The sequence below is a fragment of the Ambystoma mexicanum genome, chromosome 1p (genome assembly GCF_040938575.1).
Source record: "Ambystoma mexicanum isolate Mex_15411 chromosome 1p, UKY_AmexF1_1, whole genome shotgun sequence".
In the NCBI taxonomy this organism is placed as follows: Eukaryota; Metazoa; Chordata; class Amphibia; order Caudata; family Ambystomatidae; genus Ambystoma; species Ambystoma mexicanum.
In genome coordinates, this window is record NC_090921.1 from 844,366,328 (window position 1) to 844,380,391 (window position 14,064).

General features: G+C 43.6%; 1 protein-coding gene across 2 annotated transcripts in view; it reads right to left on the bottom strand.

Annotated features, from left to right (window-relative positions):
- Window positions 1–14,064, bottom strand: part of CDYL2 (chromodomain Y like 2) — a 990,342-nt gene that overhangs the window by 92,501 nt on the left and 883,777 nt on the right. The window lies entirely within an intron of this gene.

The following is a 14,064-nucleotide window of genomic DNA, read 5'->3' on the forward strand; positions in this document are numbered from 1 at the left end:
ACACTGGCTGACAGGAGAGGAGTCCTCTCCCATCAGTCAGTGTGGTCACACTGACAACATGAACACACTGACCTACAAGAGAGAACTCCTCTCCCATCAGTCAGCGTGGTCACACTGACAACATGAACACACTGACTGACAAGAGAGAACTCCTCTCCTGTCGGTCAGCGTGGTCATGTTGAGCAACGTGAACACACTGACTGACAAGAGAGAACTCCTCTCCTGTCAGTCAGCGTGGTCATGCTGAGCAACGTGAACACACTGACTGACAGGAGAGGAGTCCTCTCTTGTCATTCAGCATGTCCACGTTTTCAGCTGATGACAGGAGGCAGCAGATCTCACTTCTGAGCCCTACTGTCTCCCATTATTTTGCTGTTTGTTGCAGAGCCAAACGGCTTCACAAGAAACAGCAAAATCATTGCAGGGGCAGCACAGTCCCCTGTGTGAATAAAGGACACGGGAGACTGTGCTGCCTTCCACTTAGGAGAGGGGGCCGCGAGGCCCCCAGCAAGCACGAGGCCTGGGGCAGTTTGCCCCCCTGCACACCCCTCGTGACGGCACTGGTCCACACAATTGGATGGAGTGATCTACAGCATGCAAGTGCACAATAAACTGCAGTGGAACTTAGTGCCTAGTTTGCACAGCTCTTGTGAAGAGGCTATGGTGGTGCCTGTGGATGGTGGGTGGTGTTTTCATTATTTCTGTTGAATCGGTTGATGAGCTGCTAGAGTACCTGTAGATGCATCAAAATCCGGTGAATAAGCCTACAGTACCGTAGCAGGATTACGTGGCAACCAGGTGTGACACAATGCCAGTAGGCTACCTGTGCCATTCTGAGATAGAGATCTGCTGGTCAGTGGGCGTGCGGATTACTGTAAGGCATTAATTGCAACTGAAACACCCATCCGTTAGTCAAAGAAGGCTAACAATTTCTAACCACCATAATTTAGGTATTTGGTGACCTTGTGCAGATGCTGCAAGACACCATTTTCGAACATGTTTTTTCTGCAATGTGATGGCTCCAGCTACCAAAAGGACCTGCCACGATAATTCTTTCAGGGGATGGTGGAAACCCAGGATGTCCAGAAGCAGTTCTTGCTGTAGTAACCAATACCACTATCTGACCGCTCCAAGCATCACCTGCTCTGCAGCATCGGTTACAATAAACAGTGCAGTGGCATTAATTGCCTGTCCTGCATTCTGTAACATGTCTGGAATAAAAATGCATGAAGAATTTCTTGTATTCAAATTGCTATCCAGGTACGTGTTATTGATGGTCTGCCAGTTTTGATGTACTAATATTTGTTATGTGACCACTCAACCACGGACCTGGCTTGAACTAATCACACTACAAAATAAATGAATCACTGTCCCAATGAGCACAGCTTCCGTCCCTCTACATTCCATTTTGTAGGATGGGATACCTTGGTAAGAGCAAAATGTTTCCGGGAGGATCAGATGGGAACTAAAAAATATGGGGGTTAGCCGTATTGTATACATACATTTACAAAAATGTAAAATTGAGTACAACCAATTGATCTGGGCCACCTCAGAGCCAAATCTATTGCAGGGTGTGGCTAAGTGACCCTATTGACGTTGCCACATCAACCTTGATATGTTATCCCAAGGTCCATATCACTGCAGTGAAAGCAGATCCCCGGGCATAGACCCATCCCTTTCAGAAAAGCAAACCAGTAAAAAACGACATGCCCCATAATTCCATACTTAAACAAAAACAAAACCCGGGCTGGATCCACAAAGTGTAATTATGGACAGGAAATGGGATAGCCCATACCAAAATGCCAGTCAGGTCACTTGGGCCTGGTAGGATTCTGGAAAGGATGTCTCTGGGCCAGACCTCCCAAATCATGTTAACAAACCAACGCGAAAGGGGCTACATCTCCCATAATCCCTCTTTCCTACCTGGAAACGGAAGGAAGATTTGTGGTAAAGAGAAGACAGGTTGGGTTGTTAAAGAGGTGGACATAGATTGCTGGAGTAGAGAGAAAGATTGCTGGGATGGATGTACAACCTGGAGTGGTAAAACACATTACAAGACCCAGAGAGGAAAACAACTGGGCAATAACAGTGAAGACCAAAAGGCAGGTGAATAGAGACCCGACCACAGCCCTAGTTTAAAAAAAAATAAGCCATAGGAATCAATGGCTGAGGCCTTTGACCCTAGCAAATACAGAAGATGACGCTGACCAAGAGGAAGGCACAGCAGGAAAGGGCAGAGGCCCAGACAAGGGAAAGGGTGGAGGCCCTGAACACAGAAGGAGACAATACTCCAGAGGTGGCAGAGAAAGAAAAGCTAGTGGCCCAGATCCAGGAGACGGAAAAGATGCCCCAGAAGAAAGCAGAATAGGAGAATATGGAGACCTCAACCAAACGGGCGATGCAAGGAAAAGGTCCCATCCAGGAAATATCATACAGTATCTTGTAAAGTGTGTGTGAGCACTATAACCCCAACCATCCTGAGACCCAAAGTAAAAGGCACAGAATTGAATATCCTTGCAGCGCCATTTGCAGCAACTTGTCACTCAAAGCAGCCATAACTCTGAGCCTCTGCCAGCACCATCATGCAGAATACGGGGCATCAGAATGCCTACTTTCTTGAATGCATGCCTACATCACATGCTTCTGTATCCACAATTTGTGGTGGAGACCCAGATAATGTCTACCGGACCTGCAGGAAGGATCTGGAATAGTGGTATACCTCTTAACAGATGACATGCTGTACGACATCTGGAGGAAGAACCAAAGAGACTAAGTGACAGGGAGGAACCCTGAAATTAACTTTTGAAGGAGACTCTTGAACTAGTGAACTAGAGGACAGACTGTCCTGACAATTTAGGTTGGCGGTTTGACCCTAGAGAGGAGATTTTTCAAAGAATAAAATCGGTTTTTACTAAAGACCATGTTCACACATTGTGTAGCCCACACATTGAATGGTGTCAGAATGTGATCTACAAAGACTGTCCTGGTAGCCTATCCAAGCCCCTCAGCTAATATTACATAAGTGATATCTACAACCAGTATGTCAGAAGCACTAGAAAGGTTTCCCTGAGTCTGCTGGAATCACTTGTACAATGTGGGCATTCCTCCAGAAGCTAAGACCTCCTTTCAGCAATCCTTAGGTACCTTCTGGTAGTTCACCTCTATTAAAGGTTTGCTCCCAAATCGGGTCTGGCAATGAGATATGCTATCGATGTTGGGGCTGAAGCAACTGACAGGAGCTATCAGGGGGGATGTGAAGGAACTACGCTTTAACCATAGCTATGAGGTATTAAGACTCTTTGTGAACCCCACTCAGATATGTAACAGCCCCTTACAACCATGGCCCTATACCAGTAACATGGGCTGGCAGTCGCAGAAAGAAAGACATTTAAAACATGCTTGGCTCACAAAGCATATTATTTGACTGGCTCAGCCTTTTTCAATTAAATGTTCTTTAAATATACACCTAATTGACGAATCAAATCTAAGGATATGAATCTTCTCTCAGTTCCAAAGGTATGCTACGCCCTATGATGAAAAGGCACCTTTGCTATGTTGGATTTCCTGTTCTAGAACGGTCTTCCCACTGTCATCAGGAAATTAATAATCACCTGACAATTTAAGAAAATGAAGAAAAAAAAGTCCCTCTTTCAATTTAAATGCAATTCCTTTTCAGATTTTCTTGAGTAAATGATCCCGAAGCGCTCTCAGATTTGCCCAGTGCCACGCTGCCATTCGGGGCTAAAATATGCACTTTAGAAAAGTCTTAAAATCCTGCCAAATCAGAAAACATTTTGGTCGCATTTTATATTAACTTGGTCTTATATTAAGACAACTGACAACGTTTTAAAAGAAAATAATTACAAAAGGGAGATTTGTGAAAATGTTATTTGACTGCAGTCCCTGTTCCTCATAGAAAACTCTGAATTTGTAGGTGAAGCAATACACATTCCCATAGATGTCCAATAACAGAAATCTGGCACACTGCATCATTCAGATGTGGAGAGCAGTCAGATACTGTAGGGCCCCTTCATTGTTTTATAAAACGGCACAGAAATACAACCAACGCATACATCCTCGAGAAACAATGTGGCAGGTATAATATAGTGACCCTAAATAAGTCGAGTAAGTGGAAGAATACAGATTTAAATATAAAATAGACAATCCAATTATCCAATTTAAAGGTAGGCTTTTACTTTTTTTTTTTAAATTGCCAAACAGTAGCGTATATACTTTTCTCAGAATTAAAAATCCAAATGCAAGCTTGATTTCATGCGAATTTAGCCCCCAAATTAGATATTGTATGGACAGATGGAGGTGTTGCTGAAAGAGGAGAGCAGCACTTCAAGGGCAGCGTTTGGAGTACTTTATCAGAAAACCATCTATAAGCAAATGCCAACAGGTTTGCAATCGGTTAGATTCTGCTTCTATGCAAATGTTAACAGCAAGACAATTTTAGACTTGTGCTCTGTAATACTCTCCAAACCTTACGAGCACGGGCCCACTCATTATTTTTGACTTTGTATCTGAACCGAGTGGCTCACAAGAAGTAATCATCTGGCCACGTATACAAGTGAACACTAACACGTTCATGCTTTTACAGAAATGTTGCTGCTACTACAGTTGAGGACTCCAGGCTATATAGAACTTAACCAGTCGTAATCTTTGAATCAGTGTGCTCTTCATTTCCTATGGAATCTACCCTTGTCTTTTACTGAGGGATGTACTTATGGACGTTTTTCTTTGTAGTAAAACACGTATTCTTAAGTTTATGGAGGCGCCTTTTCAAGAGACACCTCGAATGCGGCTTACTGGTTGAGAAAGCTTCTCATTAAAGCAAGACATACGATTTTGATGGTTAAGTGATTGTGCTGATATTTAATTATGCGAAATCAGTAGGTTTTGACTAACCACAGATTGATTCTGGTTACTGATTTACAATCCATATACGTGGCATGAGGCAGCAGCCTGTCCCCAATTTCACCCAGACTGTAGACATGATCAAATCTAAACAAGTGATTGAAAAAGTATTAACTTTACCGCTCCCATGATTAAGTGGCACTATGACTAGGGGTTTGCGTGGAAAGGGCATCACAGCACCCATTAAAATCCCCCACCTGTATTCCACAGCGATATTCTATTGCATAACTTGGCCTTTTACAGCAAACAGTTATTACCAAGTCCTGTACCACCGATTTCTACGACTGGTTTCTTAAAGTTGAAAAAAAGGCTAAAAAAGGCCTTTCTCCCTTTGCCATCAATGCCCCCGTTTCATAGATGCACCAAGTCTACTGAATATTAGAACATGGCCACTCAATATGTCATGTTAGTTTATCTTATACCGCACGCAGTTACCATTGGCATAGTCTCCAGGCGCTCACGTGGTCCTGTAAGGAAGTGGGTTGGGTAGGTTAGCGAGGGAAGAGAGTGTAGGGCGTAGGATAGAGGTTGTGCTTTTTTGTTGGTGCTTGCAGAACCCAGGAGGAGCTGGCATCTAGTGCAGGTCTGGTGACTAGGCGTGTTTGAATCGTGTGCCCCAGCCTATTGTGTCCGGATGGGCAGCGTCCATTGAGTGAGTGGGTGGGTATTTGTGGTAGTTAGTTTTGTGATGGATGTGTGGGTTGTGTGCATCGGTGGGAGTTGGACTGATCTGAAGGATCATGTGAGGTAAGTGTGGGGTATGCTGGAGAGGTGTCTGAAATAGGGGTTAGTAGTTGGTGGTTTTTGCACTGTTGACCTTGGTATCGCTGGCAGCGTCGATTTTGTGCTGGTTATCAGGAGGTGAATAGCCATGTTTTCAGTTGTTTTTTGAAGGTGGTGTGGTCTATCATTCTAATTTCCGTTAGTATTGTCTTTCATAGCTTAACAATTAGACGTGAGAATATAGTTCCTCAGAATTTTCTTTTTTCATATTGTTTCGATTTGGAGGTCGTCGCTTGATCTTTGGTCTTGTCCCGGTTGGCAAAGGCCGATCTTGGCCTGGAGGACTTCTGTAACGATTTGCAAGCAATGCAGAGGGTTTTGAATTTCATGCAAGTTCTTACTGGGAGCCAATGTAGTCTTCTCAGCGCTGGTGTGATGTGGTCTCTTCTGTTTAGTCGCAGGAGTATTCTTGCAGCAGTGTTTTGTATGCGTTGATGTTTTTGTGCAAGCCGCTCTGGGAACCCTAGTTATAGGCTGTTAGCATAGTCTATTTTTGATAGTACTAGTAAGATGATTGCAAGGCTTCTCTTTAGGAAGGAAAGTATTCCTGTAAGTAGTCTCAAGAAGTACTAGGATTTCTTTGTAATATTGTTGACTTGTGGTTCCAGTGAAAGTTTGTTGTCCACCAGAATTCTCTGTTTTTTTTACCACGTTCGATGTTTCTGGTTGGATTCTCATGCCAGGTGGCAAGTCTTGATGTGAGTCGGTTGCATTGTCCTGTGGATTGAGCTCATTATTTCTGGTTTTTATTGCGTTTAATTTGACGTTGTTTGTTGTCATCCAGCTGTATATGTTGGTGATGCGATTGTTGAGTATTGCTCGAGTCTTGGAACGTGGCTATTTTGACAATGACTTGTGTGGCGTCTGCACAGTTGTAAGAGGTCAGTCCATGGTTTCGAATAATTTTAATGAAGGGGGACATGTATATGTTGGAGAAGGGGGAGAGGCCAGAGCCTTGTGGCACACCACAGATGTTTTTGGTGTTAGATGTGAAAGGCGGCAGGTAGGTTCTTTTGGTTTGAGTCGGGAGGATAAGGGGGAGCTCTTTATACCATATTCCTCCAGTCTTTTGTCTACTGTTGTGTGATTGTGTCGAACGCTGCTGAAATGTCAATTAGTATTAAGGCAGATTGGTTGCTGTTGTCTGCAATCATTTTTTAAGTCGCCCCATATAGATAGGAGTGCCGATTCTGTTCCTCTCATGGGTCTGAAGCCGACTTGCGAGTGGTCGAGGATTACGTTTGTAGCTTAGTAGAGTTTTGTATACATGGTTCTCTAGTATTATTGCAGGGTATGGCAGGTTGGATATCGGTCTGTAACTACTGGGGTCGTCTGGGCTTGCCCTTTCATTCTTGATCAGCGGCTTGATGTAGGCCGATTTGAATGATTTCAGTACTGTTCTTGTGTTGAGGGATAGGTTCATCAGGAGTGCAATGCCCAGGATCTGTGGTACCAAATTGCTTTGTATATGCCTGGTAGGCATGGGTCGCTTGGAGATCCGGCAAGGTTGGTGTCCTTTATTAGTGTTTAGTGTGGAGAAAGCTTCTTTGTCTATTGGTTCAAATCGGACGAGTCTTGCTGCAGTTGGTGGGTTGTCAGTTCTGTGGTTGTATTTATAGCTGCGTGGCTTACTCCAATGGTCTGTTGGATTGTTTCTATTTTTGTTCTAAAGTAGTTGGTGATGTTGTCACCTAGTGCTTGTGTTAGGGAGAATTCCCATAAATGTGCTAATTTCCCTTACCTTTTGAGACCCCCAGCAACTTTTCTGAATTTATAGGACTTCCATTTTTTCCTGGAAAGAGTGTGAGCCTTTTTTCTCACTCTTTCATGTTATTTGATGTGTGTTTTACTTTTGTGTTCTTTGGATATGGAGTTTTAGACAACTACATAGGCATCATCTTTTTCTTGTGTGTCACACAGCACCCTCAGTGCAGTGGCACAGGGATGTCTTTCAGACTTCCCAAGGTTTAAATACCTTCTCTGGGACTGACTACTGTCTCCCAGTGAATGTAAAGTTAAATTGACTTTGCTAGTCTTTTTAAATTGCTAGACCCAGCACACACTTCCTTACAGCAGAGTGCTGGAGGGAATACCTAGTCTTCCCTATGCCTAGAAAACTCGTGTAGCCCTCAAAAGCTACCCTTTCCTCTCAGAATGGCTGGTGGCAGTGGTATTACCATGATTTCCCTGACCGCGACCCGTTTAAATGCTCCGTTAGCTGAAATCCACTGGAGCCATGTTTTTCAAGATGGCGCCTGAGCCCCCTCTGTAAAAACAGGTTCTGGTCGAATTTTTTCACCGTTTGTTTTTGGAAAGGTCCTTCTAGGGTTTGTCTCTGCGGCCCAAACCAGGTTTGGTCCCTTTGTTCGTTTGCCTTTGGCAGGCTTCTGTACTGAAGCCCCCCTCTGGCGCTTGAGTGTCTGGGATGGACAAGATGTGAGGGAGGTGCCCGAAACTCCCTGTGCTTAGTCTCCTAGGAGACCTGAATGAACTCTGGTGTGATTGGCTGGCTGACTGTCCGGCAAGGACAGCCACCCTGCTGGGTGAGTGACAGCTATGCTGGAATGAACGGGAGTGAACTGTTTAAAAGCAGGTCTCTACTTTTAAACATACGGCAGAGCTGTCAGAAGGCAGAGTCGACCACTGGAACGAAAGAACCGAAGACAAGCTGAAGGAAGACAACTGCTGCAACTCCTGGACCGTTGGTTTTCCTGGTGAAGCCCTGCTGCAGGTCTGAATTGCCTGAAACTCCCTCGAACAGAGAAGCCCCTTAAAGGACGACTTCTTTGCTTGAGCTGGTGGGAACAACCAACTCGCAAGCCACCTGGAAACCATCTCCATACTGGTCGAGTGTTGTTGAAAACCGGATAGCCAGTGAGAAGGATACCAGTTTGTGGACTTTAAGGCACTCGCACCTTAAACCAATGTTTTGCCAAGCATGTGGATCCGTCCCCGTGCAGTGCAGGAACCTCCCAACGTCCTCCCTCTTGTCCCCATGACTGAGGCTCAAGAACAGCGAGATCTGCAGGAACTGCCAGGAACAACTGCCTCAGCTACAGCTTTTCTTCATTCAAAAGGTACTGTGTAAATGCGGTAGAGAAATCCTCTTTGCCGCAGTGAATGTTTGTGAAACATTCCCAAATTTGGAGTCCTGTTCGCTCCTAAACCGATATAATATAACTCTTTTTCGTGCAAACTACTTCTAAGAACGTTGGCAAAGACTTAACCTTTTACTACCAGAACTGTGCTAGCCTATCCAAGACACTGATCCATTGACTTTTGCCCAGGCCTATTGAACTGAACTGCCTCTTGTAGTGAACTGAAACTATTTGCCCTGCCTATGAAAGTAACTGTGTTTGATTCTTATAACCTTTGTCTTTCTACCCCTTTTGAAAGTTACTGATACCATTTTGCTCCCACTTGAGAACTTACTGGTTTCTTGCTGTAGTGTATTATAGTGTGATATTGAGAGCTTATTACTAGTGGAATGTTTTCTATCTAACCGTGTAAATAAATTAATATTGTTTTACTAAGAAACCTTGAGTAAGTGTTTGTTTGAACAACTGTGATTGCAAGTCCTTTGTTTAACACCTTGTACTGCTCACATCCCTCTTGAGATACGCCTGGCTGCTCTGCCCTGCTACCACAAAACTGTGTAGTACAGACTTGTACCAAAGGTGAGATTGTGCTTACACCTGTAGTCTTAATTGTGTGTAGTGTTCCCAAAGGGTACTGCATTTAATTCTGCCTAACAGCTTGTAATGGGATGACGCCTTTATTGCATGATCTGGGTTTTGATCTCTTTGATGTTTAAGAGTTCTTTTGTGGATTTGTTGTTGATTTGATTCTTGTGGCGTAGTATGTTTGTATATTCTGAGTTTTCTTTCGTATTTTATTTTGTCTGGATTATTGTAATGAGATCCCCATTTTTTTCCAGTTTTTTTTTTTTTTTTAGTTCTCTCAGCTCTTCAGTGGCCCAACTTCCTTTCTGCCATCTTTTTTGCTGTAGCTTAGAACGGTTTTACTGGTGCATGTTGGTCTAGGGCCTCAGTGATCCAGGTTTTGAGTATGTTCTTTTCACTGAGCCAAGGTCATTCGGTTCAGGTCGGCAGTGTTCAGTCGATTCAAGCAGATGTGTTAAGGGTTCCAAGTCAAGACCTTTGTTTCTTTTCCTTGTGTGTAATATTGAGTATCCGGGTGGTATGCGGGTATGAAGTCTGATGGAGAATGGTATCAGGTGGTGATCGCTTCATACCATTAGTATCGGTGGGGCGGATGCACAGAGTCCTCCTCTGCAGAAAACTGCACTCAATGTGTGTCCAAAATTGTGGGTGGATCCGTTTACTATTTGCTTGAAGTGGAGTGTTTCCAGGAGGGCGGAGATTGAGTTTGCTGTGGTTTTGTTTTCTGCTTCAAACCAGATGTTGAAGTCTCCTAGGACAGTTAGATTATCATGGTAGGTGGAACAGTTGGCGATGGAGTCGGTGAGTTTGGTTGCATAGTTTGGGTGGTAGGATGGTGGCCTGTAGATCAGGAGGAACACTGTTTGTTTGATCATTGAGTTTTCTCTTGAACAGGAGAGATTTTCAGTCTTCTATGTCCGTTGAGGGGAGCAGCCTTGCACAGATGTGCACTGTGTGCCATTGCGATTCCGCCGCCTCTTTGGTATTCTCTGCTGGGGTGTGTTTAGGGGGTGCCAACTCCTCCCCCCCAACTAAGTATAGATAACACGATAAGCAGATAAAATGGTTCTAGTATTGCAGAAATCAGGATTACAATGCCTTTATTTAAGGTATAAAGCGCATATGGCACTGCACATATTTGGCATAGGATGATCCAGGAAATGATGGGTGCTTTAAATATCACAAACATACCATAGTGTATAAAGATACATTATGAAAAAGGGATACAAAGTGAGAGATGCTCAAATAAATAAAAGCTCTCTGAAGAATAAATACAGTGTCAGACAAAGATATTTCAAAATGGATAACTAAAGTACAAAATGCTTTCCAGGCGCGAGGGACTGACTCATGCTAAGAGTTTTCAGACAAGCAACAGAGGCTGATACATTGGAGATAGTCTTTGGCAGCACGGTGAAGTAATTTTGTTTGTGCGGTTAAAATTGGAAATTGGCAGACAAGATTAATGATGAAGCCAAATAAAGCACAGGAAACGGGGATACATTCATCCATGTTCTTAATGAGGAGGGCACAATGTGCTTCATGCAGACCAATTTGAGACCTTCTGTATTATTTAGCACCATATAAAAGAGGATCTATTTCTCCAACAGTATAAGGCACTAACTAACTTGGCAGGACCTCGAAAATCAGAAAGAGTAGACATTGATGTGATGAAGGCGTTTTTAGCAGAAGTTGATAAATGTCATAAATGTGTCCAGCCAAGTCTAAAATATGTTTATCTGATATGTGCATCAGAGAAAATTGTGGATTCCAGCTATGACTAATGTGGGCTTGGTCTACACCAAACTATAAAAGCAGGGGGAAGGCAAAACATGTCTGAGTGTGTCCAGAGCGTGTCTTATAACTACAGCTAAAAGACTGCTGAGAACCTCCCAGACACACATATATATATATATATATACTTGGTGTTTGATGGAGGATGGGGACCAGGGCCCTCAGTTCACGTATGTTAGTTTTAAATTGTCTGGTATAGCTTCATGCGCGATTGTCTTCTAGTTGTCAGATAGCCATGTTACTGTGAGGAAAAGTGCGCTTGCGCCTCCCTCGCTTAGTAGGTTATATATTTCTGTTTTGTGTTTAGCCATAGATCTTAAGTTGAGAAGGTTGCAGTGTAGTTGGTCTATTTTCCCTTGTGGGTTGTCTGTTTTTCTGTGAGTTCCAGCAGGCACAGTGTTTGCCATGTTTCCATTGCTTGGGGATTAGCTTTTGGGTGGGGCTATTTGTTGATATTGGTCTTGGGTGCTCTGTCTCCTCGTTGAGTAGTGCCATTAGACTGATGGCAGGGTTCCTTAGTTCTGGTTCAAGCTGGTTGGTTGTTTCGGCGTGGGCACTTTTTCCAGTCTTTGTAATGTATGGAGTGTTCAAGGTTATGAGCTTGAGATCGCCCCTGATGTTTGGTGTGGTTTTGTCGACAGTGTTTTCAGAGTTGCTGTGATTCGCGTTTTGGGATGTTAGGTTTGGCATCCTGGTGGGATCACAGGTTTGTTTCTGTTATTGTAGGTGGGTTGTTAGCTGGATATCTGTTATCCATTGGGTTGGGGTCATATGTGGAGTGGTAGGATGAGATGCTATCCGTGTTTGCCCTTTTCTTGGTCTGTGTCCTTAGTGCGTTTAGTGGTGTCCTCAAAGAAGCAGTTGTTCTCTTGGTTCCAGGCCCGCTGTTGTCTTTCCTCGCTTTCCCGATTACATTTCAGGTTTGTGATGTTTGTTGCTTACCACGGGCGTGTGCACTCTTGGGTAAAGAACTATAGCTGGTCCCCAGTTACATTTCCTTGGTTTCATGGTTTAATTTCAAATTCATTATGTATGTTTGTTGTTTTCTAGGGGTGAGAGCCGTCTTGGGTAGATTATAATACTTCCTGGCCCCAGTTATATTTCCTTGCTTTCATGGTTTTTAAAAAAAAAATCTGATTCATGTTTGTTGTTGTCCAAGGGGCGTGTGCTCAAGTGGAGCTATACTCCTCAAGCATACTAAAGAATCCATGCAGACCTTATTTAAAGCAAGTCATGGAGACATTTCAATTCCAGCAAATATCCTTAGAAGATATGCTGAAAACTCTGGCCTCTATGAAACCATCTTCCTCTGCTGAAAAAAAAATTCCCCCTAAGAGCATCCTTGAAATTCCAGACATTTTTGCCCCTTTACTCACTAAAATTATTAATAGTACCTACAAATATAATAAAAGGTCACTATAACACTGTTGGTTAAAAAGCCTAATCTGGACCCACGTGACAAACAACTTGAGACCCATTACTAATTGCAATTTTACCCTCAAAGTAATGGACAATATTGCAACTGCTCAGCTCCAGGCTTATGTTGAAAGTAACGAAATACTGCATCCACAGCAATCAGGTTTCCGACCTTTCCATTGCACTGAGACAGCAATGCTGGATTTGAAGACTAAAATGCTGGGGATTATGGATGAGGGCAACACCGGCTTACTGATTCTGCTGGACCTCAGTGCAGCGTTTGATTTGCTTGACCACCACTTGCTTCAACAAGCACTAGATAAAGTTGCTAACTGCTCCAAGGAAGCTATTGGGTGGCTATCCTCCTTTCTTGAGAACAGAGTCTCTCAAGTTCACTGGGGAGACAAGTTCTCTGCAGAATCCAACATCTTCTACGGAGTTCCGCTGGGCGCAAGTCTCTTGCCTCTGCTGTTCAGTCTATACATTCGCCTCTTGTGCGAACTGCTCGATCAGGTCCAGGTATTCTTTATGAACTACGCTGATGACACTCAGCATGTCCTGGAACTGAGCGGAGATCACGCCAAGGACAGTACACTGCTAAACGACCTCTCCAACAGCATAGAGGACTGGATGGACATCGACTAGATGTGCTTGAATAGCATTAAGACAGAGCTCATGGTCTTTGGATCTACACAAGCACGAGCCAAACTTCCTCCAGTTTACCAATCATTTAAAATGAAAGACTCCCACATTGAGGTATCGAACAAAGTCAAAACTCTAGGCATGACTCTAGAAGCCTCTCTAAATGCCGATGCTCAAGCAATGTATGTGAGCAAAAATGGTGCTAACTACATTAGACTTCCCAGGGCAATTAGACCACTGCTCAGCAAGAAAAACTGCACCACAATAGCTAGAGCGTCTATTCTATCTCGCCTAGACTATGCAAATGCACTCTTAGCAGGAGCCAGTAAACAAAGCATGCATACATTCCAACAGATCCAAAACATCACAATCAGAATTATTAAACAAAAAGCCAGATCAGATCATATCAGTGAAGCCAGATGTGAAATCCACTGGCTGAAAGTGGAAGAACGCATACAATTCAAATCACTGACTCTGACACACGAGTGCGTGTTTGGAAAAGCCCCTGCCTATCTGAAAAACAAAATCATTGCTTATAAACCTAACTGGACTCTTAGATCAGAAAACCGTGGGTTAATAACAAGTCTGACATACAAAAGAGAACACTGATTGGGAAGAGCCTTCCCAAACCGCGCTGCAGCAAATTGGAACAAGCTCCCTCTCAGCCTCAGGCTGGAGACCAACCACCTTGCCTTCCGAAAGGGGCTGAAAACCTTCCTCTTTAAATAAAATCACTTGCTTTACCCTCCAGGTTAATATCCTCTTCTGCAGCAACGTACTGTTATTTGTCCTTGTCCTGTGCCCACTGTTCGTCTTCTCTATCTGTCTG